This window comes from Podarcis tiliguerta (genome assembly GCF_965153285.1).
Source record: "Podarcis tiliguerta genome assembly, chromosome: 14".
NCBI classification, from domain to species: Eukaryota; Metazoa; Chordata; class Lepidosauria; order Squamata; family Lacertidae; genus Podarcis; species Podarcis tiliguerta.
The window spans coordinates 51,558,223-51,578,060 of NC_139547.1; the positions used below are offsets into that span (position 1 = coordinate 51,558,223).

Sequence of the window (19,838 nt, forward strand, 5' to 3'; positions counted from 1 at the left end):
GATGTCTTGGGCCTTGGACAAGCTATTAGCTCCTTCTGACCTTTTCATTTCAAACATCACAGTAATGTTCTGTTATCTTTCCCTAAAACTCCATAAATTAATCAGGGCAGCTGTGCTCTCTCTGAGCGCTCTGGGGCAGTTCTTGCTATTGAGCTGTCAGTATTATATTCCTGCTGCTGTTCTGTCTTCCACCTGCAAAATATGACATTGGAGGTATAACACAGTGCCTGTTGAGCAACGTATGCTTTTATACAGGGAGGCTACATGATGTTAAGAGGGCATGTGAATGCGAAGGACATCTACCAGGAGCATCTTGGGTGGTTTCCTTGGAGGGCTCTATTCTTCAGCTGCTCCTGGTTCTGACCCTCATTGAAATACATCTTCAGCACCAGAGGCAAATGAAATGTATAATGAGGTTTCTGCTGCAATTCTGCCCAGCCTCGGCCAAGCTCAGTGTCAGGCTGCAGAGTCTACTGGGTGTAACATAAAAATAGCCTGCTGGATCAGGCCAATGGCCCAGCATCCTGTTCTCACTGAGATTAAATGAGTATTGGGGGAACCTGAGATGCTACCTTGAGCTCCTTGGAGAAAAGGGTGTGATGTGAATGCAATAAATAAATAAGAAAACAAAACAAAACACTGGAAGTGGGAGCAGTCTAGTTTCTCTCACACACTCTCTCACATATGCACTCTCTTCACATAAAGTGAAGAATAGTACCTGTGCATTTTGCCCTGTATCTCAGTTTTAAAAAATGTGAGAAGCCTATACTCTTTTTTTAAAGGAAAGAAGGAAGGAAGGAAGGAAGGAAGGAAGGAAGGAAGGAAGGAAGGAAGGCTGGGAATCTGGGGCTTATGGTTCATTGCAGGGTGGCAACATCCCATCTGCAGATGCCCATGAAATCTAGAAAGCCTTGGGGACCTTCAGCAAAGACATTGGTGCTCCATCTGCACCCTGCATGCAGATCCTCCTGTTTCTTTGAACCCCTCCCCTCCCGGTGTCTCTCTCAGGTTCCCTGGCGACTCTCCTTGGCCCACAATCCTGCATGCACTTAGGCTGCTCAGATCCCCCTGAAGCCAATGCCGGATCTGAATCTGTCCCCTTGTCAAGCAAGGCTTTGTTCCCACGGTTTCTTCTACACCAGTTCTTGTGAAAAAAGTATTCTGGATTCTGCAGAAAAGCCAAACACAGTTATCATTCCAAAAACTGTGCTGAGGAAGTAGATGCATATACATAGATAACGAAGAGATGTCCACAATGAAAACCAAAATAAAGGGAAAGTTCATAAATATATATATTTATAAAATCGTCAGAGGTGCTGGGCTTCTTTGAAATAGTATCACAGTTGTCTTCTACTTTGGCTATGCATTTGGATATATTTCCATTTGGTTTTAAAATGTGGGCTGAGGACAGGCTGTCCAACTTTGTATCTTGTGTTAATAGTAGCGTACATTATGATTTTTGGAATACAAGAGAGTTGGGCAAAGCAAGAGATAAATGTAAAGACTTGAAGAAGCTGCCTGTTATCACAGGCTCGGAATCAGAACCAGGACTCAGGCTCGGAATCAGAACCAGAGGAGTCTCAGTCCGCACCAGATCCTTTGCCTCAGGCGGCATCCGAACCTAGTCGGGGGCCTGATTCTGAAGAGTCCCAGTCTGCACAGCTTCCCCTGCAACAAGCACCAGCTGGGCCGAGTCAGGGGTCTGATCCTGCCCTGGCTCCAGATGTGGGGATAACTTTGTTGCCTCCAGCTGGGCCATCACTTACAGCTGCTCCACTACCAGTTGGGTCAGGAGAGGCTGAGGCGGCCTCTGGGTCTGGTAACCCACCGACGTCTCCCAAGCTGCAGAGACTGAGAGAAGGAGAGACCTGAGTACTCGCAGGAGGAGTGCTCGCCTTCAGTCAAAACAGGGAGGTGAGTCGCTGGGGGATCAGGACCGGCCGTTACCCCGTCAGAGATAAAAGGCTGTCAGACCTCGCCCCAGGTTGTGGGAGCAACATTGCTGTTTGCCAGAACCTGCCTGAGATCCTTTGCCTGGCCTTGCCTGGTTTGCTGCCTCGTGTCCTGCCTTGGCCCTGTTGGACTGACTCCTCACAGAACCCTTGGTTTCAGGACCAGACCTGGACCACGTTGCTTGGGTTACCTCCTGGCCCAGCACACTGCCATTTCTTCTTCTGCCTTGACCTTCTTCTGCTTTGGTTTGCATAAATGTTGGGCTGCCTTTGACAGAGTGGCACCAGGGCTCAAGAAGCTAGAGGGGCTCAAGGACTGGTCAGGGCCACCCTCCTCTTCGTGGTGAGGTGGTCCACGCCTGCCCCCCATTGCCCCTTTAGGACACCATCATTTTATGATGACAGCCGCACAGGCTTCCAGAGAGGGACCAGGCTTAAAGGGTGGGCTGTGGGGAGGGAGACAACTTTTTGAAAACTCCCCATTCTGCAGTCAGAGCAAGTTGAGCTTCCTTATAGAGAAGGTACCCTTAAAACAAAACGTGGGGAAATAATGTCCAAATTGAGACGTATGTCAGATTGGTTTATCTGCTGCCCTTAATTCTCCCTTGGTAAGGCAGGAAATGCATGGAGATAATTTGCTCTGGATTCATACTGCAAGCTGAAGCAGCTGACTGAGCGCCTCATTAGCAGCTCATTAAGCTGTTAATATTACTCATAAGCAGTTCTCCATACACATGGTGAGGCAGCGGCTCCCTGTTTTAACTCTTAGGAAAGTAGGGTTGCCATATTTTGCAGAGCAAATAAGAGGTCTCTATAAGGACTCTCATTTTAAATAGCCCTATTACATGTTGGCTATAGAAGCTGTGATATATTGCTGAGGGGGCCAGAAGAAGAGAAGAGGAAAGCAAGTCTTTGACCACCAGTTATGTCTCACCCAAAAAGTATAGCCAGAGACATTTTGGCAAATTTTTAAAAACCACCTGGACGGAATTTTTACCCCTGGAAAAGAGGACGTGTCCTGGAAAAAGAGGACACATGGCAACCATAAGCAAAGTGGCTTTTTTGTCACATTGGGAGGTTGGGAAGAAGCTTGTGCTCCCTCCATGGCTGGGGGGGGGGCAGGGTTTGGGCTGAGCCCCCTCCAGCCGCATTTTCCTTTCCTCCACTTTAAAAGTTCTTGCTCAAAAGCTTTTCCTGTGAAAACCTGCTCTTTAAAGCTCAGTCAGAGCAAACAGCGATCTGTGGAAAACCCATGTTGACATTTGCTCTAATTGAGTGCTAAAGATTGGGGTTTCGTGGGGGAAATCTCCAGGGGATAGAAATTAAATAAATGCTCAGACGCAGAGCTTTTAAGTGCGAACCTGTACCTGGAAAGAGGGGGGCAAACCGTAGATGTGGATAAGCTCAAAGAGAGTTCCACCATCTCCACCATCACCTGCCAATGCACCCTGAGGTCTTGCATTCCTCCTTCTGTTTAGTTTTCAGTTCTGCCCTGAATCTTTGGGCTCCCTCCATGAGACGGCCACTAAATCAAAATGCTTTCATTAGAAAGGGCAAGAAAGGGAGGGAGACGTGCAGAAAACTAGCAATTTCGAAATGCATGCGCTGCTGCGGTTTAATAGAACAATTGTATGCTAATTTCCCATTGAATCCGCGGGAAGCGCCGGCACGGTAACGGTTTGCAGCGGTCTTAGCTCCCCCTAGTGGTAAGTGGAGGTGAGCTCCCATCTCCGTCGAAGGAAATTGACAACGACCAAGAGCAACGCGGCTTCTGATTCTTAAAGGAAAGAAAATGGGCTTGTAAAATCAACAGTAATGTAATGAGAAGGCATAATGTTATTAGGAGCGAAGATGCAGCCTGGCCTCCCTTCTGGTACCTCCAATGCCATTAACCGAGAGAGGCAGGCATTGCACATCTTCTCCAACAGCAGAAATATGGCTGAGCATGTTCTGCCCCAAACATTTTCACTGTGCTTTAAACCCAGGCTGTAAAGTAGCTTATTCTGCCTTCATACACTGAGGGTTTTCGCTGGCTCTTATTGTTAGAATTATTGCTACCAGCACCAGCAATCTATTGTGCTGTTCATACTTTGTTGTAAGCCGCTCAGGGGATGTTTATTCATGGGAAGCTATACAAATCTAATAATGACAAACAACAAATGCTTGATTTTAATTATTTGCTTTATGAATATTTAGCTGTGATTGCTGCCTCGCAGGAGATTGGGCTGAATGACCCAAACCAGTCCCTTCCAGCTCTAGAATTCCACAATTCTATATCCCGCCTTTTGATCAAGTTGTCAGAGTGGCTTACAATAAAATATTTTTAAAGCACATTGTAATAACAAGCGGGGGGAAGGCATTTTTAAAGCAGCATCAAAATGAATGTGATGGAACGAAACACTTATTTACCAGCCTTAGGAAATAAAAATTAAGAGAGATCTTTGCTAGGTGCTGGAAAGACCTAATAATGAGTGTCCAATGAGCCTCTCTGAAGAGAGTGATTCAAAGCCCATTGAGGACTCAGGAGAGCTCAGGGAAGGGTGATCTCAAGATTCCAGCTGGTATTTATGGAGACAGGCAGAAGCGGCTCACCCATTGGGGTGGAGCCACAACACTAGGAAACTAGTGGACAGGCCAAAGTGTGTGTACACACACCAAAGGTGGTTTTAGGGTCGCATGACCAGTGCAGCTGCACTGGGTGCCACACTGCAGAGGCGCCACAACAATGATATAGGAGTGTGAGAAGCAGGGACACTGAATTTTTGCATCATGCAGGCCGCTGCTGAAATTTGAGAGCCCAAAGTCTGCCACTGCATGCATGCACGCACACACACACACACACACGCACACACACACACGTCAACTTTCCTTTGGCTTTTTCTCATTTCCAGGAAAGTTAATTAACTTATCCCTCTTTGTTGCATGAAAACCCATAATTCAAAATATCCCCGTCTCTAATGATTTGGGCTCCCTGGGGCAACGATCAGGACTCCTTGTAGAAGTCGCTGGCAAATTACCCTGGAATTTCCTTGTTGTGTAGGTAGGTCACCGCAGTTGTGATCCGACTCTGCCCTCCTTAATCGCTGTCTGATTAATGGCCTTTGATGCCAAAATCTGTTCCCTGAAGAAGAGGGCAGCCGTGTTAAACTGCTCAGGTGAAATGAGTCGCTTAACTAATTGCATTGATTCCAACTGTTCAGGCCCTGTGTGAGCTATGGCTAAGTCTCTGTGCACTTAAAAGGACGTTTCCCTAGACTATGGGATGCTATTGTTATCCTCTGAAGAATTTGTGGATGTGCTGGATAAGATGGAGGCCCATGTAGTCCACTATTCTGGCGGCAACAGTGGCTGACCAGATTGCCCTGAGAAACCGTGACTAGAGCATGAGGCTGCCCTGAGCATATGTTCCCCAGAATGTTTTCAAACTGATAAAACTCTTTATTAAAAGCCACCTGTTTCCCCCCAGGTTGGCAATTTTTATTGTAAGCTCCTCGCAGCAGGAATCTATACTCTATCAAAGGCTACCTGCCACAATCAGTGGCGTAGCGTGGGGGGTGCAGGGGGGGCCGGCCACACTGGCCGCAACATCTGGGGGGGGCGCACTCGCACTCGCAGCTCTCTGCCCCTACCTGGCTCACTCTCTCTCTCTCACTGCAGTGCTGGCTGTGACGAATCCGATCCGAGCTGCCGGGTCACCGCCCACTGTGGAGGGGAGGTTGCCAGGCGTGCGGTGCGGTGCGGTGCGGTGCGGAGAGAGAGTGAGGGACTATCTGGGGGAGGGACAGTGCAGCGGGGGGGGACGCAAATTACTTGCCTTGCCCCGGGTTAGGGGGCGCAAATTACTTGCCTTGCCCCGGGTTAGGGGGCGCAAATTACTTGCCTTGCCCCGGGTTAGGAGGCGCAAATTACTTGCCTTGCCCCGGGTGCTGACAACCCATGCTACGCCACTGGCCACAATGGCTATGCTCGGCCTCCATAGTTGGAGACAGCAATGTTTCTGAATACCAGTTGCTGGAAACCGCAGGAGGAGAGAGAACTCTTGTGCTTGAATCCTGCTTTTGCTAGTTTCCCATGGACATCTGGTGGCTACTGTAAGAAGAGGATTCTGGAATAGACGGGCCATTGGCCAGACCCAGCAGATTCTGCTTATGTTCTTGATAACAATACATTTAAAAGAGTATCCATCACCACCATGCCCTGTTGCAGCAAATTCATTTGGGTAACACAGTCTAGTTTAAATCAGTGCTACTGAAGTGGTGGCCCGCAGACTGGTGAAAGTTCATCTGACATCAGTTGCTGGTCCCCAGTGACTCTCCAAAGGCCCAAGGTTTTTTTTTTTGGGGGGGGGGACTCTTCAGGGACGAAATATGGTACCAGTTCCTGGCACATTGTGGGAGGGGAATCTTGGTCCACCACATCAGATAGCTTGAGAAGCACCAGTTTAAATGATTCTACTTTCTCGCCCTAAAAACAGGCTACTTTCACCAGCAGCAACCTATAGAAAAATCGTCACCACCACCATCATCCTTACTGCTTCTATATGAAAAGTAAACGAGAATTTCAGCTCTTTGAGAAATTAGAGGAAAACTGGACTGAAACTCATTTGCAAAAAAAAAAAAAAAAAGGAGGGATGTGGCTGCACAATAGAGGCTCAATTCTGGGACAATTGCAGAATCAATGAGGGACGTGCTGAAATTCAGCCATCAATTCATCTCACTTTCTTTGAATCATTCACACATTGACTAGCTCTTGACTATCAATCTAGATAGCAAGCTGTAAAAGAGACCTTCTTTCTCTCCTTTGTGTAAATGGCTCTTCGTTAGGGGGTGGGGGTCCTTTCTATAAACTGAGGGAGGCTTCATGGATTAGAAAACTCTACGTATGGATGCTTATTTCTTACAAGCAAGAAAGAAGCATCAGGGTGCCCCAGCAATCTAGTGTCTGCCAAAAGACACACCTACGCAACTTAGCGCACCCAGGGATGGGAGGTGAATTTGTTCAGGTTCCATTTTAGCATGAACTTACCAAATTCACACTGCTCAAACCAATATGCAAACTGAGGCACAGTTCTCCCTCACCTTTCTCCGAGCCTCAGCATGCAGTTCTCCACCTACAGAGTGTGTATAGACATGCATCATAAAAATGAATGTATTAGCGAAAGGTGCATGCAAAAAATGTGTATGTTGGTGAAAATTACAAACAAAACTGCATTATGCTGGGGAAAACAGCTTGCAAAAATGCATACAAGTTTTCATATTGATCTTTCCTTTTTTTTTAAAAAAAAAAAAAAGGCAAACGGGGCAAATTAAATTTTAAGATTGGAAAATGGAGAATCTGAGAGAAGCCAGCATTGACGGATTCTTCTTCTTTGGGAGAAGGCTTGGGGGGGGGGGGAATGTACAGCTTTCCTAGCTAGGCAATTCTAAGAGAGTAAACAGTGGTGATGTGTAGCTGAGGGAAAGTTAAAGACAACCCTAACGGTACATTTGTGGGAGGCAGTGAAAAAGAAAAAGAGAGCAGGATCCCAGCCTGCCAAGAGTCATTGATCACCTGCTTCGGAGCCTCTGAAGGAAAAGGTGAGCGTGGCCAAGCGCCCGTTCTCAGGTGAATTTCTCTGTCACCCCGGCTTGACTGTTCCTGCCATCGGCAAGGTGCTTGTGTCCGTGTTCGAGATGGGCATTAATCTCTGCCTTTGAACCCTCTGCTCTAAACTCTCAGAAAGCTACATTTCAAGGGGGTGCAAAAAAAGCTGGTGTGCGGCATGTTCCAGGCATACATCATGTATTTAGCCTTTGGGGGGGCTGACAAGGCAGGGACTGATGAGAAAATGTCACTTGGGCTGCTTAGTAGAAGATGCCCTCCTCTCCACGCTAGTCTCTCCAGGGGATGGCAGTACTGAATCGCTGGCGCATGCCCTTCTGGCTTGCACCCTTTATAAAGACTTGAGGAATGAGATTATCACCCCACTTTTATTGTCCATTCCGGGTTGCCCAGCTCCTCCCACAGTGTCCTTTTTCTTGGCAGATCAAGATGAGCAGGTGACAGCAAAGGTGGCAAGGTTTTTAGCTGGGGCAATCAGAATAAGGTCCACTATTTGACTATTCATTCAAAACCCTAAAATGTATTTTATACAATTGACTTTTTAATTCTATTCTTTGTATATCGTAGTGTTGTTTTATTGCCATGGCTGATGGCTGACACATATAAAGATTCATTCATTCATACCCTCCAGGGGAATAGCAGAAGCTGCCTTAGACAAGGTTGGGATTTTTGTCCACCTTCCCTGTATTGCCTTCATTCCCTGGCAGAAGTCTTGGGGGTCTTGGGCCCTAAGGGTCTTTTTCCGTCACCTCCTTTTTATTTGCTTCTTTTATTTCTTTCATACCATTTATATCTGGGTAGGGTTGTCCAAGGGACACGGGTGGCACTGTGGGTTAAAGCCTCAGTGCCTAGGGCTTGCCGATCGAAAGGTCAGCGGTTCGAATCCCTGTGGCGGGGTGCGCTCCCGCTGTTCGGTCCCAGCGCCTGCCAACCTAGCAGTTTGAAAGCACCCCCGGGGGCAAGTAGATAAATAGGGACCGCTTACTAGCGGGAAGGTAAACAGCATTTCCGTGTGCGGCTCTGGCTCGCCAGAGCAGCGGTGTCATGCTGGCCACGTGACCCGGAAGTGTCTTCGGACAGCGCTGGCCCTTGGCCTCCTTGAGTGAGATGGGCACACAACCCTAGAGTCTGTCAAGACTGGCCCGTACGGGCAGGGGTACCTTTACCTTTACCTAGGGTTGTCCAAACAAAACAGTTTTCAGCAGGCAGCAAATAGAGTACAGTGAAGGCACCTGCCTGATGTCAATAGGCAGGGAGTTCCAAAGTTCAGGTGATGCCACACTCAGATATCAACTTCAAAATGGCAGGTGCCGGAGATGGAAGCCAGGCTATTCTGTTTTATGATCAAATGGTCTGAAAAATGTTCCAAACTAATGAATGGGCTCTGCCACTGAGCTAAGACCCTTTGCACCCCACCCCAGGGAACCCCTTTTCCAAATCGACCTCTCTGCTGTACATCTACCATGGAACCCCAGTTCAGTCTGGGAGTGTTCAGTTTCTGTTAATTGATTCTCATGGAAACTTACAGATTCTGGCTTCACACAATTAACTCAAGGCAGTGTCAATTTACTCTTGGCAGAAAGCCAAGGTCTGCTTGACCTAGAAACTACTGACTCTGATTGGTTAACGACCAGCACTCAACTCTGTTATCTAGGAATGCTAGCACAGTTTGGTGTGTTAGGTGTGTTAGGAGTAGGAGTGCTGTGTATGGTTAAGAGAGAGAGAAAGAGAGGATTTATTTTGCTTTGTTTTTGTATGCAGAAACTCTGCTGTTTTCTTTTCCCTTTTAATAAATCCTGTAAATAGTTATTCTGAGTCTAGCTGACTAGTCATTCCACCTCAACTAGCTTCTTCGCTGTGCAGGAAAACTCTGCTACGTTTGGGCTAAAGCCATTAGAGCTATGCCTGACACTTCAAAGTTCCATGAGGTTATGGGTATTGTGCTGCCAGCCTGAGTTGTGGTGGTGTCAGCATCAACGGTGTTGGTTCCAGTAGTTCCAGAAGTTGTTGTTCCTGTTGGTGCAGCAGATGGACACTGGCTGGTTCCTGACTGTTGTGAGCTGGTGACGCAGTGGACACAAGGACAACAGACGCAGCGTGTGAATGCTGGTTGCTGTGGTTCCTGTTCTCTCTCTCGGTGGTCGTGAGTAGCTGGTTCCGGGTTCCAGGGACATCGCTCTCAAGATGGCCTCACAACCAGTTCAGATGGCTTTTGAGCGTCTGAATGACTCCAATTACTTGCTGTGGTCGGAACGCATGCAGGCAGTGCTGCAGAGGGATCGTCTCTGGCAAGTGGTGAGTAAGTTTCCTGCGAAGCCTGATGATGAAGACCTCGATAAAGACCAAAGAGCAAGGGCCACAATTGTCTTGGGGCTGGAAGATTCCCAGTTGCCGTATGTGAGGGGAATCAAGACAGCTAGAGGTGTGTGGCAAGCACTTAAAGAACTCCATGTGCGTGAGACAGCGGTTTCCAAGCTGTTCATTCGCAAGGCATTGTACAAGGCAATGTTGCAGCCTGGGGTTACAATGCAGGAACACCTACACAGTTTACAGTTAAAGTTTACCGCGCTACAGGAAAGAGACTGTGCGTTAGACCAGCAGGAGAAGGTGGCTATTATTTTGAGTTCTCTCCTGGAAAGCTGGGATAATTTAGTTTTGTCTCTAGAAGGCTTACAAGAGCGTGATTTGTCAGTCAGTTATGTCACTGGGCGTTTGATTGAAGAATGGCAGAAGAGGCAAGAAAGGTCGTTTGCTGCAGAGGCTTCTACAGGTGGGCGGTTTGGAAGGAGTTCTCATGCCGTGCCAGAGGTGACGCAAAAGCAGCGTACCGGTGAGGAGTCAGCGTTTGCTGTTAGGCGTTGTTTCCGATGTGGGTCTTCAGCGCATCTAAAACGACAATGTCCGGAGTTGGTCAAGTCTCAGTGGCCGGTGCAGGAGCAGAGACGAGATCAGCAGCAGCAGCGAAAAAAGAAATTCTTCAAACGAAAACAGTCGGCTCAGCTGGTGACCGCAGAGGTCAAGATTGCTGATGAGAAACAAGCTGTCTGGGTGGTCGATTCGGGAGCGTCTCGGCACATCGTAAATTCAGATGAATTGTTTGTTTCCAAGAACTCAGCACAGCGCAGCCAGGTGGCTCTAGCAGACGGAAGTACTTCCGAAGTGATTTCAGGGGGTGCAGTTTTTGTTCCTTGTCTTCGTGAATGCCTGCAAAATGTACTTTGTGTACCTTCATTAAGGAGCAATCTGATGTCTGTAGATTGTTTGCTAAAAGCTGGGTTTAAAGTGTATTTTGAAGGAGACAGTTGCATTATTAAGAAGGCTGGTGAGATTTTAGGCACTGCTAAGTCAGAGGGAGGCTTGTTTTGGCTTAAAGCAGGATCTCAAGTTGCAGCAGTAGTCAGTAAATCTCAGCCTGCAGTGAATAACAAAGCTATACATGACAACTGTGTGCACTTATTGCATAGGAAAATGGGGCATGCTGGCTGGAAAAGTGTACTAAAAATGTCTGAATTGGCTGATGGGTGTGATTTAAAGAGCTGTAACAAGTACCTTGATTGTAATGTTTGTAAAAAGGTTAAAACCCACAGAGTCTCTTACCCCAGAAGTGACAGAGTTAGTGAGTCACCGCTACAGCTGGTTCACATGGACGTAATTGGTCCATTTCCTGTAAGCAGGGGTGGATCGCGTTTTTCATTAACAATTGTGGATGACGCCACGCGTTACACTTGGGTTTTTCCCATGAAGAATAAGGGTGATGTGTTCACTAAGTTTAAAGGCTGGGTGGCATCTGTGGAAAGATTTCTATCCACTAAACTCAAAAGGATTCAGACGGACAGAGGTGGCGAATTTATGTCAAATGCTTTTAGAGATTGGTTACAAAAGCGTGGCATTGGGCATAGAAAAACGAACGCTTTTTCCCCAGAGGAGAATGGTGTTGCAGAGCGAAAACATAGATCTTTACAAGATATGATGTTTGCCATGCTTGATGATGCTGATTTGCCCATATCTTATTGGGGGGAGAGCATGCTCACCGCGTGTTATCTCCAAAATAGGCTCTTCCATCAAACAATAGGTACAACTCCGTACTTTAAATTGTTTCACAAAAAACCCAAAATTGACCATTTGCATGTGTTTGGATCAAAAGCCTGGGTATTAATTCCAAAACAAATGAGAAAGAAGGGAGATCCTAAGACCAAACAGTTAGTGTTTGTGGGTTACCAGGAGTTGGGAAAAGGTTTCCGCTTTGCTGAAGGGACAAATGGCATTGTGATCTCCAGGAATGCCAGTTTTTGTGAACATAGTGGCTGGGAGAGACTACATGCCAATACTGAGGTTTGGTTTGAACCTTCTCAGGAGCTTCATGACTCTGAAGGTAAACTTAGAGAATCAGAGTCTGAGGGGGAGGAAAGTTCAGATAAGAGTTCTCAAGAAAGTGGAATTAGCCAGAGACCAGTTGCTAAGCAACAAAAGAGAGGTCATAGTTCTGAGGAGGAAAGTGGGTCAGAAGAAAAATTTTCTCCCAGAAGATCTAAAAGACAAAACAAAGGAGTGCCTCCGGTGCGTTTTTCTCCGGATACTGCAAATGTGTTTAGTGTAATTGCAGAGCCCAAGAGTTTCCAGGAGGTGTTAAAGTTACCAAAAGAGGAGGCAGAGCTCTGGAAACAGGCAATGGAGGAAGAGATGTCCTCTCTGAATGAGCACAAGGTCTTTACACCAGTAGCAGCGCCTGAGGGGGCAAAGATTGTAGGCTGCAGGTGGGTGTACAAACTTAAACCTCTGGTGACAGGAAAGTACAAATACAAAGCTCGTTTAGTGGCTCAAGGATACTCTCAGAGGCCTGGAAAAGATTATGACGAGATTTTTTCCCCTACTGCTAAGGCGGAAAGTGTAAGGCTGATTCTAACGCTTGGAGCAAAGAGAAAACTCCTCTTAAACCATTTTGATATCCAGACTGCATATTTACATGCATCAATATCAGAAGACCTGTATCTAGCCGAACCGCCTGGTTATGAGACAGGTTCCAATAGAGTGTTGAAATTAAACAAAGCTCTATATGGTCTCAAACAGGCTGCAAGATCTTGGAACAAATGTTTCCATGAGGCCTTAGTGTCATTTGGTTTCAAGCAGAGTACAGCTGACAATTGCGTTTATGTACGTGGTACAGGCAGTGATCAAGAGTTTTGTCTGATCTATGTAGATGATGTATTGTATGCTTGCAAAACTGATAAACAAACTAAAAGGTTTGCCAAGCAATTGTCCAGTAAGTTCAAAATGAAAGACTTAGGCCCGGTTAGGACATATCTAGGGTTGGAAGTGTGCTGGGCCCAAGATGGCAGCTGCCTAATTAGTCAGCAGAACAAAATTAAACAACTACTGACTACATACAGGATGCAGGATTGCAAAGGGGCAGTGGTGCCTATGGATCCAGGTTTCATAAAAACACTTCATGTAGATGAGAGTCCTGAATTTGAACATCCTGATGTATATCATTCTGTAATTGGAAGTTTATTGTATATAGCACAGTGGTCCAGACCTGATATTAGCTATGCAGTAGGCATATTAAGTAGATTGGTCTCAAAACCCACACTAAATGCCTGGAAAGGGGTAAAACAAGTTCTGAGATACCTCAAACAGACAATTGGCTATACGTTACAATTAAATTCTTCAGAGGATGAAATGTTGGTTTGCTATTGTGATAGTGACTGGGGAAATTTGCCAGATAGAAAATCTGTCACAGGACTAGTCATAATGGTCGGTGGAGCTTTAATCAGCTGGCGGTCACGCAAGCAAGACATTGTAAGTGTGTCATCAACGGAATCCGAGTACGCCGCATTGAGTGAATTGTGCAACGAGGTGATTTATTTCAAGCATTTATTAGCAGATTTAAATGTAAATTGTGGAGAACCAGTACGAGTTTACATTGATAATCAGGCTTGTATAACCTTAAGTAAAACAGAGGGTTTCAAATCACGTTCCAAACATATCTCTGTAAAATACCAAAATGTTCGTTGCTGTGTACAAGACAATATAATCACATGTACTTATGTATCAAGTGAAGAAAATGTAGCAGATGTATTAACTAAACCATTGGCAAAGATAAAGAACAAGCAAATGTGCAAGAGTTTAGGTTTGCTGGAAAAATAATCTCCTACATAGGTGTTATATGATGTTAATTGTCCAGCAGAATCTGTGAGGGGGTGTTCAGTTTCTGTTAATTGATTCTCATGGAAACTTACAGATTCTGGCTTCACACAATTAACTCAAGGCAGTGTCAATTTACTCTTGGCAGAAAGCCAAGGTCTGCTTGACCTAGAAACTACTGACTCTGATTGGTTAACGACCAGCACTCAACTCTGTTATCTAGGAATGCTAGCACAGTTTGGTGTGTTAGGTGTGTTAGGAGTAGGAGTGCTGTGTATGGTTAAGAGAGAGAGAAAGAGAGGATTTATTTTGCTTTGTTTTTGTATGCAGAAACTCTGCTGTTTTCTTTTCCCTTTTAATAAATCCTGTAAATAGTTATTCTGAGTCTAGCTGACTAGTCATTCCACCTCAACTAGCTTCTTCGCTGTGCAGGAAAACTCTGCTACGTTTGGGCTAAAGCCATTAGAGCTATGCCTGACACTTCAAAGTTCCATGAGGGAGATGGTCTGCAGATCGACCTTTCCCACCCTGGGGCCCTCCAGGTCAACTGTCTGGGATGAGGGGAGCCAGGAGTCCAGCAGCACCCGAAGGGCACAACATTGGCTGATCAGATCATTGGCTGACCAGATCAAAAGCATTTAATTAAATTTTTTTCACGGCCCTTTGGGGCTGGTCAGGAGCAGCTCTCTGATTACCATGGCTGCAGGGCAATTGAATTCATATCTATCTCTGTGCACCCATTCTTTAATCGGAATCAGAGGTCAGCAAACTTTTTCAGCAGGGGACCGGTCCACTGTCCCTCAGACCTTGTGGGGGGCTGGACTATGGGGGGGGTGAACGAATTCCTATGCCCCACAAATAACCCAGAGATGCATTTTAAATAAAAGCACACATGTAAGAACACGCTGATTCTTGGACCATCCGTGGGCTGGATTTAGAAGGTGATTGGGCCGGTTGTGGCCCCCGGGCCTTAGTTTGCCTACCCATGTAGTGGCGTAGCGTGGGTTGTCAGCACCCGGGGCAAGGCAAGTAATTTGCGCCCCCTAACCCGGGGCAAGGCAAGTAATTTGCGCCCCACCCCCGCTGCACTGTCCCTCCCCCAGATAGTCCCTCGCTCTCTCTCCGCACCGCACGCCTGGCACCCTCCCCTCCACAATGGGCGGCAACCCGGCGGCTCGGATCGGATTCGCACAGCCAGCACTGCAGTGAGAGAGAGTGAGTGAACCAGGTAGGGGCAGAGAGCTGCGAGTGCGAGCCCCCCCCAGATGTTGCGCCCAGTGCGGGGCCCCCCCTGCACCCCCCACGCTACAGCACTGTACCCATGGTCCAGATCCTTCAGTGATGTCTCTGCTGCTGCTTCTTGAACATCACCTTCTGGGATCAGGAGCACCAGACGACATCTCCCCCCCCCCACACACACACCATAGAATTATGGAGTTGGAAAGGACCACGAGGATCATCTAGTCCCACCCCCGCAGTGCAGGAATATTTTGCCCACAACCCAGAGATCCGGAGTCTCGTGCTCTACCGAATGAGCCGTCCCAGCTCCGTCCTACATGGATTGGAAGTGGTCCATGAAATTGCCAGCTCATTTCAACCTGTACTCTAGCCATGTGGAATAGCTGTGCCTGGATAGGGATGCTAGCATTGTCTTAGTCCACATGGTAGGAACAAATCTGAGGTCCTGGGCAGAGCTGTCTTAAGCATATACGGCGCCAGGGTGCAAAGATCTGCCTACCCCCCCCCCCCCGGTTGCCCAGTCCAGGCACGCAGGAGGGGGGAGCCAGCCGGCTGCCTCAGCATCTCACTGGCTCGGCCACCCCCGAACTCACGGCACAGAGCCACCCGCAGCAGAAGAGCCCACCGTGGTGCACCAGCCGGCAGGCGGACTATTCCCCGGACTCAACTCTCAGGCTCCGGACTCTCAGCCTGGCGTCCCTGAGAGCCCGGTGCCCGGGTGCCCCGCACCCCTAGCGCCTATGGGTAAGTTGGCCATGGCCCTGGGGTGGAGGGGTGTGAGGAGGACAGTGGTCAGTGGTCTGGATGATGGGAGTCCAACAAGATCTGGCTACAGCTGCACTTCTGTTCCCTGCTGAAAAATGTAACCCTGACCTTCGTATACTTAGGTTCCTTCTTTGTGGTCAGTGACAGTGCTCATGTTCCTTTCGCCACAGTTCTAAACTACAGCTGCAGTCTCCTTTTTTGCGTGTGTGCACAATTTCTAAGTTCTGCATAGATTTGCCCCGTGTCTCCCATTCCACCACGGAGCGCACAGCAGAGGCAACCCCTTTCTGGCACAAGCCTCCTCCTGTGTTTGTGCCTGGGGGGGGGGGTGTCTGGGACTGCCAATTGATTTCCTGCCTTTGCACTCTCTGTTCTCTTGGCACTGCTACAAAGCCACGGTTAGCGATTCCTTTATATATGTATAAAAAAGAATTAATTAATAGTACCGCTTGCTCTTTTTCTGATATTTGCTCTTCCTTTCTCTTGAGTGATTCATCAAGGGGGTTGTGCCTGGAAGGTAAAGCAAATCCTTCTCCAAGTAGCAACCAGATACAAAGGGGGGGGGGGAGCTGTGCCGTATCCCCAAGCAGAAGACGAGAGCTTCCCCCAAAATGGCGCCTCTTTGCTTGCCAACAACATCATTTAGGCCCTCGGGGTTCTTTGCTGCACCTGTTACGCTTGATAACCGGCACCTAAAGCCACAGGAAAAATGCCACACCAAGCCCTCTTTGCATATGTGTGACAGCAAGGGATTAGCAGGGAGCGCATAGCTTGGAATTGCCAGTGCCTTTTGGATATGAGAGGCCATTAATTCCTCCATGTCTAACACAGATATGCTTGTACTTCTGGGGTTTCTGCCCCTCCCCACGCCATGATTTAAGCAAATGCTTAGGAGTCCCAAATGATTTCTTAAGAATTGTTAAGCTGCTGTTGTTTTTGAACACACTGTCAGGTTAGCATCAATGGCTGGTTCTCTACAGAAACGTGCATTTCATTTTCCCAGTACAGTCATACTTCAGGTTACAGACACTTCAGGTTGCGTTTTTTCAGGTTACGGACCTGCCGAAACCTGGAAGTACTGGAATGAGTTACTTCCGGGTTTCGGGGGTCGTGCATGCGCAGAAGTCTTAACCCATGCTTTGTGCATGTGTAGAAGTGCTGAATCGCAACCTGCGCTTGCGCAGACGCGGGTTGCGAATGCTGCAGGTTGTGAACGTGCATCCCGCATAGATTATGTTTGCAACCCGAGCATCCACCCTAGATCCACTCGGATGTGGGTTTCAAGCTGGTGCCTTGTGACCCACAACACAGTCGTGGCCGGGCCCAGATCAGAATTCCAGGAACAAGAGGGTCTGCAGCACTTCCGTTGGCTTCTGTGGGTTTTCAACAGAGCTTCAGCACCATGAAATATAGGGCACCTGTGAAATTCTATGGCACTCTGGTGAATTTCATTTCATAGTGATGGCCCTTTAAAATCCAGGACTTCCTCTAAGATTTTGCTGTGATTCCTACATTGCAGGGGGTTGGACTAGATGACCATTTGACCCTCACGGAGGGGAGGGCTCTCAGTAGCTACTTGCCACAATGGCTAAGTGCTACCTCCACAGATGCTTCTGAATCCCAATTTCTGGAAACCACAGGAAGGGAGAGGGTCCACTACTGAGAAGCTTCACGGCAAGTGTGGGATTGAATTCCCAATTCCTAGTCCTCTTTAATCCTCAGAACACCCCTGTGAGGTAGATTAGGCAGATAGAGGCAATGACTGACTTCCAGTGTCACTCAGTGAGCTTCATAGCTGAATGGGATTTGAACCCTGGTCTTCTAAATCCCAGCCAGACACTCTGGATTTTGCATTTGTATGTTATTCTGTGTGAACCACCTGAGGGGGGGGGCTCTGTTTGGGCTTAAAGGTGGCATATAAATAAACAAGAACATAACTCTAACCACTAATAGAGTGCAGCGGGTCCATGCCTAACCTCTGTAGACATAGCCAGGCCCCAAACACACCCCACCCCCTAGAGCAGGGGCAGAGAACTTATACATGTCATTAAGCTTTTGCCAGTTTTCTGCCAATTTATCTCCTTGGCCTGTCCCCAGAGTTTTTCAGGTTCCTAGTGGCACAAATGCATAGGCCCACAAGAGGCACCTTTCTCCACCCTTTTCTCCCCCAGCGCCTGAAAAGGACCAGCATGGGGCAGCCATGAACTCACCGGCTGTCTGCAGTTATTTTTCCAGTGAGATCCACAAGGGACTTTTCTAGCTAGAGGGATTCTGTTTATGAAGCAACATTCATTTGCGCTCTCTTGAGCACCAGGCACCTTTGGAAAGGCAGTAGTCGTTAACAGTTGGTGCTGTTTTCTTATATATGGTCAAACGTTGGTTCCCAAACGCCTCCATTTTGGAACGTTTCGGCTCCCGAATGTCGAAAACCCAGACATTCGGGTTCCAGTTTTCAAACATTCCTCGGAATGTCTGACGTGGCTTCTGATCTTCAAAAAGCCTAGCTGTCAGCCAGAAAGAAGCTGCGCCTCAGAATTCGAACGTTTTGGAAGTTGAACGTGCTTCTGGAACAGATTATGTTCAACTTCTGAGGTTCCACGGTATACCGCTTGATTCTAAAAAAACAAAAACAAAAACTCACCTCAAAGCAGTTTACAAAAAAAGATAATCAGATTATCAGTATGGAAAATTACCAATAATGTAAAACTTTTTGTAAAAAAAGCTAAAATAACAATGGACTAAAAACAGATTAGAACTTGCAACTGCTTTGTAAACCTCTGGGTAGGCTTGTCAAACTAAGAATGATTTTAGCAAATGTTGTGTCATTATTCCTGTTGTTATTATTAATAATAATGATAATCAGTTATAATTAAGCACTAGTCTAATGGCTATTCTCCATTTTGCCTCTTGCTTTTTAATTGTCCTATCTTGCAAGTGAGTTGCCAGTGGCAGACCTGCAGTAAGAAACCAAAAACAAAAACAAAAAACCACCCCAAACTGCCATCAACTTTATTTATGTTTTGGATTATTAATGCAGCTCATAAAATTCCTCCAGTTAGTTTTGATTGAATTGTTTCTTCTCCTCCTTTTTTTTTTTTTCTTTTTTCTTTGGGGTGTGCGATTCTGTCGTTTAATGGAGCGGTAAATAAGAATTTCTGATAATGAGCCCAAGCATCTGTCACAACAACCTGGCTGTGGTTATTAACATTTCCATTAACGGCAGGGTGGGCAGCGATAATACGGAAGCGGCGCAGTTAGAACAAAATAAATAGTTGGTGTCAGGCTGAGTGGGTGTTAATTACTATTTTATTTCGTAACCCCAGAGAGAAGGAGGGAGCGGAAATATATAAATATATAACGTCCACGCAGCTGGCGAAGGTCACTGTCCGTGAAGAAAAAGGCCTCAGGAGGAGCAACTAAGGAGGGTTCTCTCGCCTTCCTTGGGTGGCAAACAGTTTATGGCTTCCATTTGCAGCCCGTTAAATGGGTGGGGAGGGAGGAGGCAGCAGTTCTCAAGCACCGTGGGCAGAGGTTATGACAAGACCATCTGCAGGCAGCTTGCTGCTTTCTGGTCTCACTTCGACACCCCTGTAAAAGTTAGTTCCTAGCAAAAACGCAAAATAGGCTTAAGTGGGTTCGGAGGAAGCTGCTCGGGCGTCTGGGGTGGCACACCCAGGGGCAGGGCAAGCCGTCCATAGGGGCAGGGTGAGGGAGGGGTGAGGCGCCCATAGGGACGGGGTACACTGCGGGGCCTCCGGAGTCTGCCTGCCTCCTGCCACTCAGCTGCCCTACAGCGGGCGGACCGTTTGGGCAGCGCGGAGCCTGTGTGCGCCCAAGCCACTGTCTCTTCCCGAAGAGACACGTGGCTCAGGCGCGCTGCAGGCCCTGCGGTAAGTGCTGCCCAGCATTTTGTGAAACCCCCCCTCAGTGGTGACACCCGGGGCGGCCTGCACCTGTTGGGATCTGTCAGGGGAGAAGGGGGCAATTGGCAGGCCCCCAGCTGGCTCCAGCCCGGCAGCCGGGCGAACTCCGGTTCTCGGAACAGCATCAAAACTGCGACTCAAGCCTCAGAGACCTTTAGAGACTGAGCACGCAAGCCAGCAGATATAAGAACTCTTTGCAACAGAAGTAGCGGACAGA

General features: G+C 47.5%; 1 protein-coding gene across 7 annotated transcripts in view; it reads left to right on the plus strand.

Annotated features, from left to right (window-relative positions):
• SDK1 (sidekick cell adhesion molecule 1) overlaps positions 1-19,838 on the plus strand; it is a 586,517-nt gene that overhangs the window by 526,730 nt on the left and 39,949 nt on the right. The gene's annotated exons all lie outside the window — the stretch shown is intronic.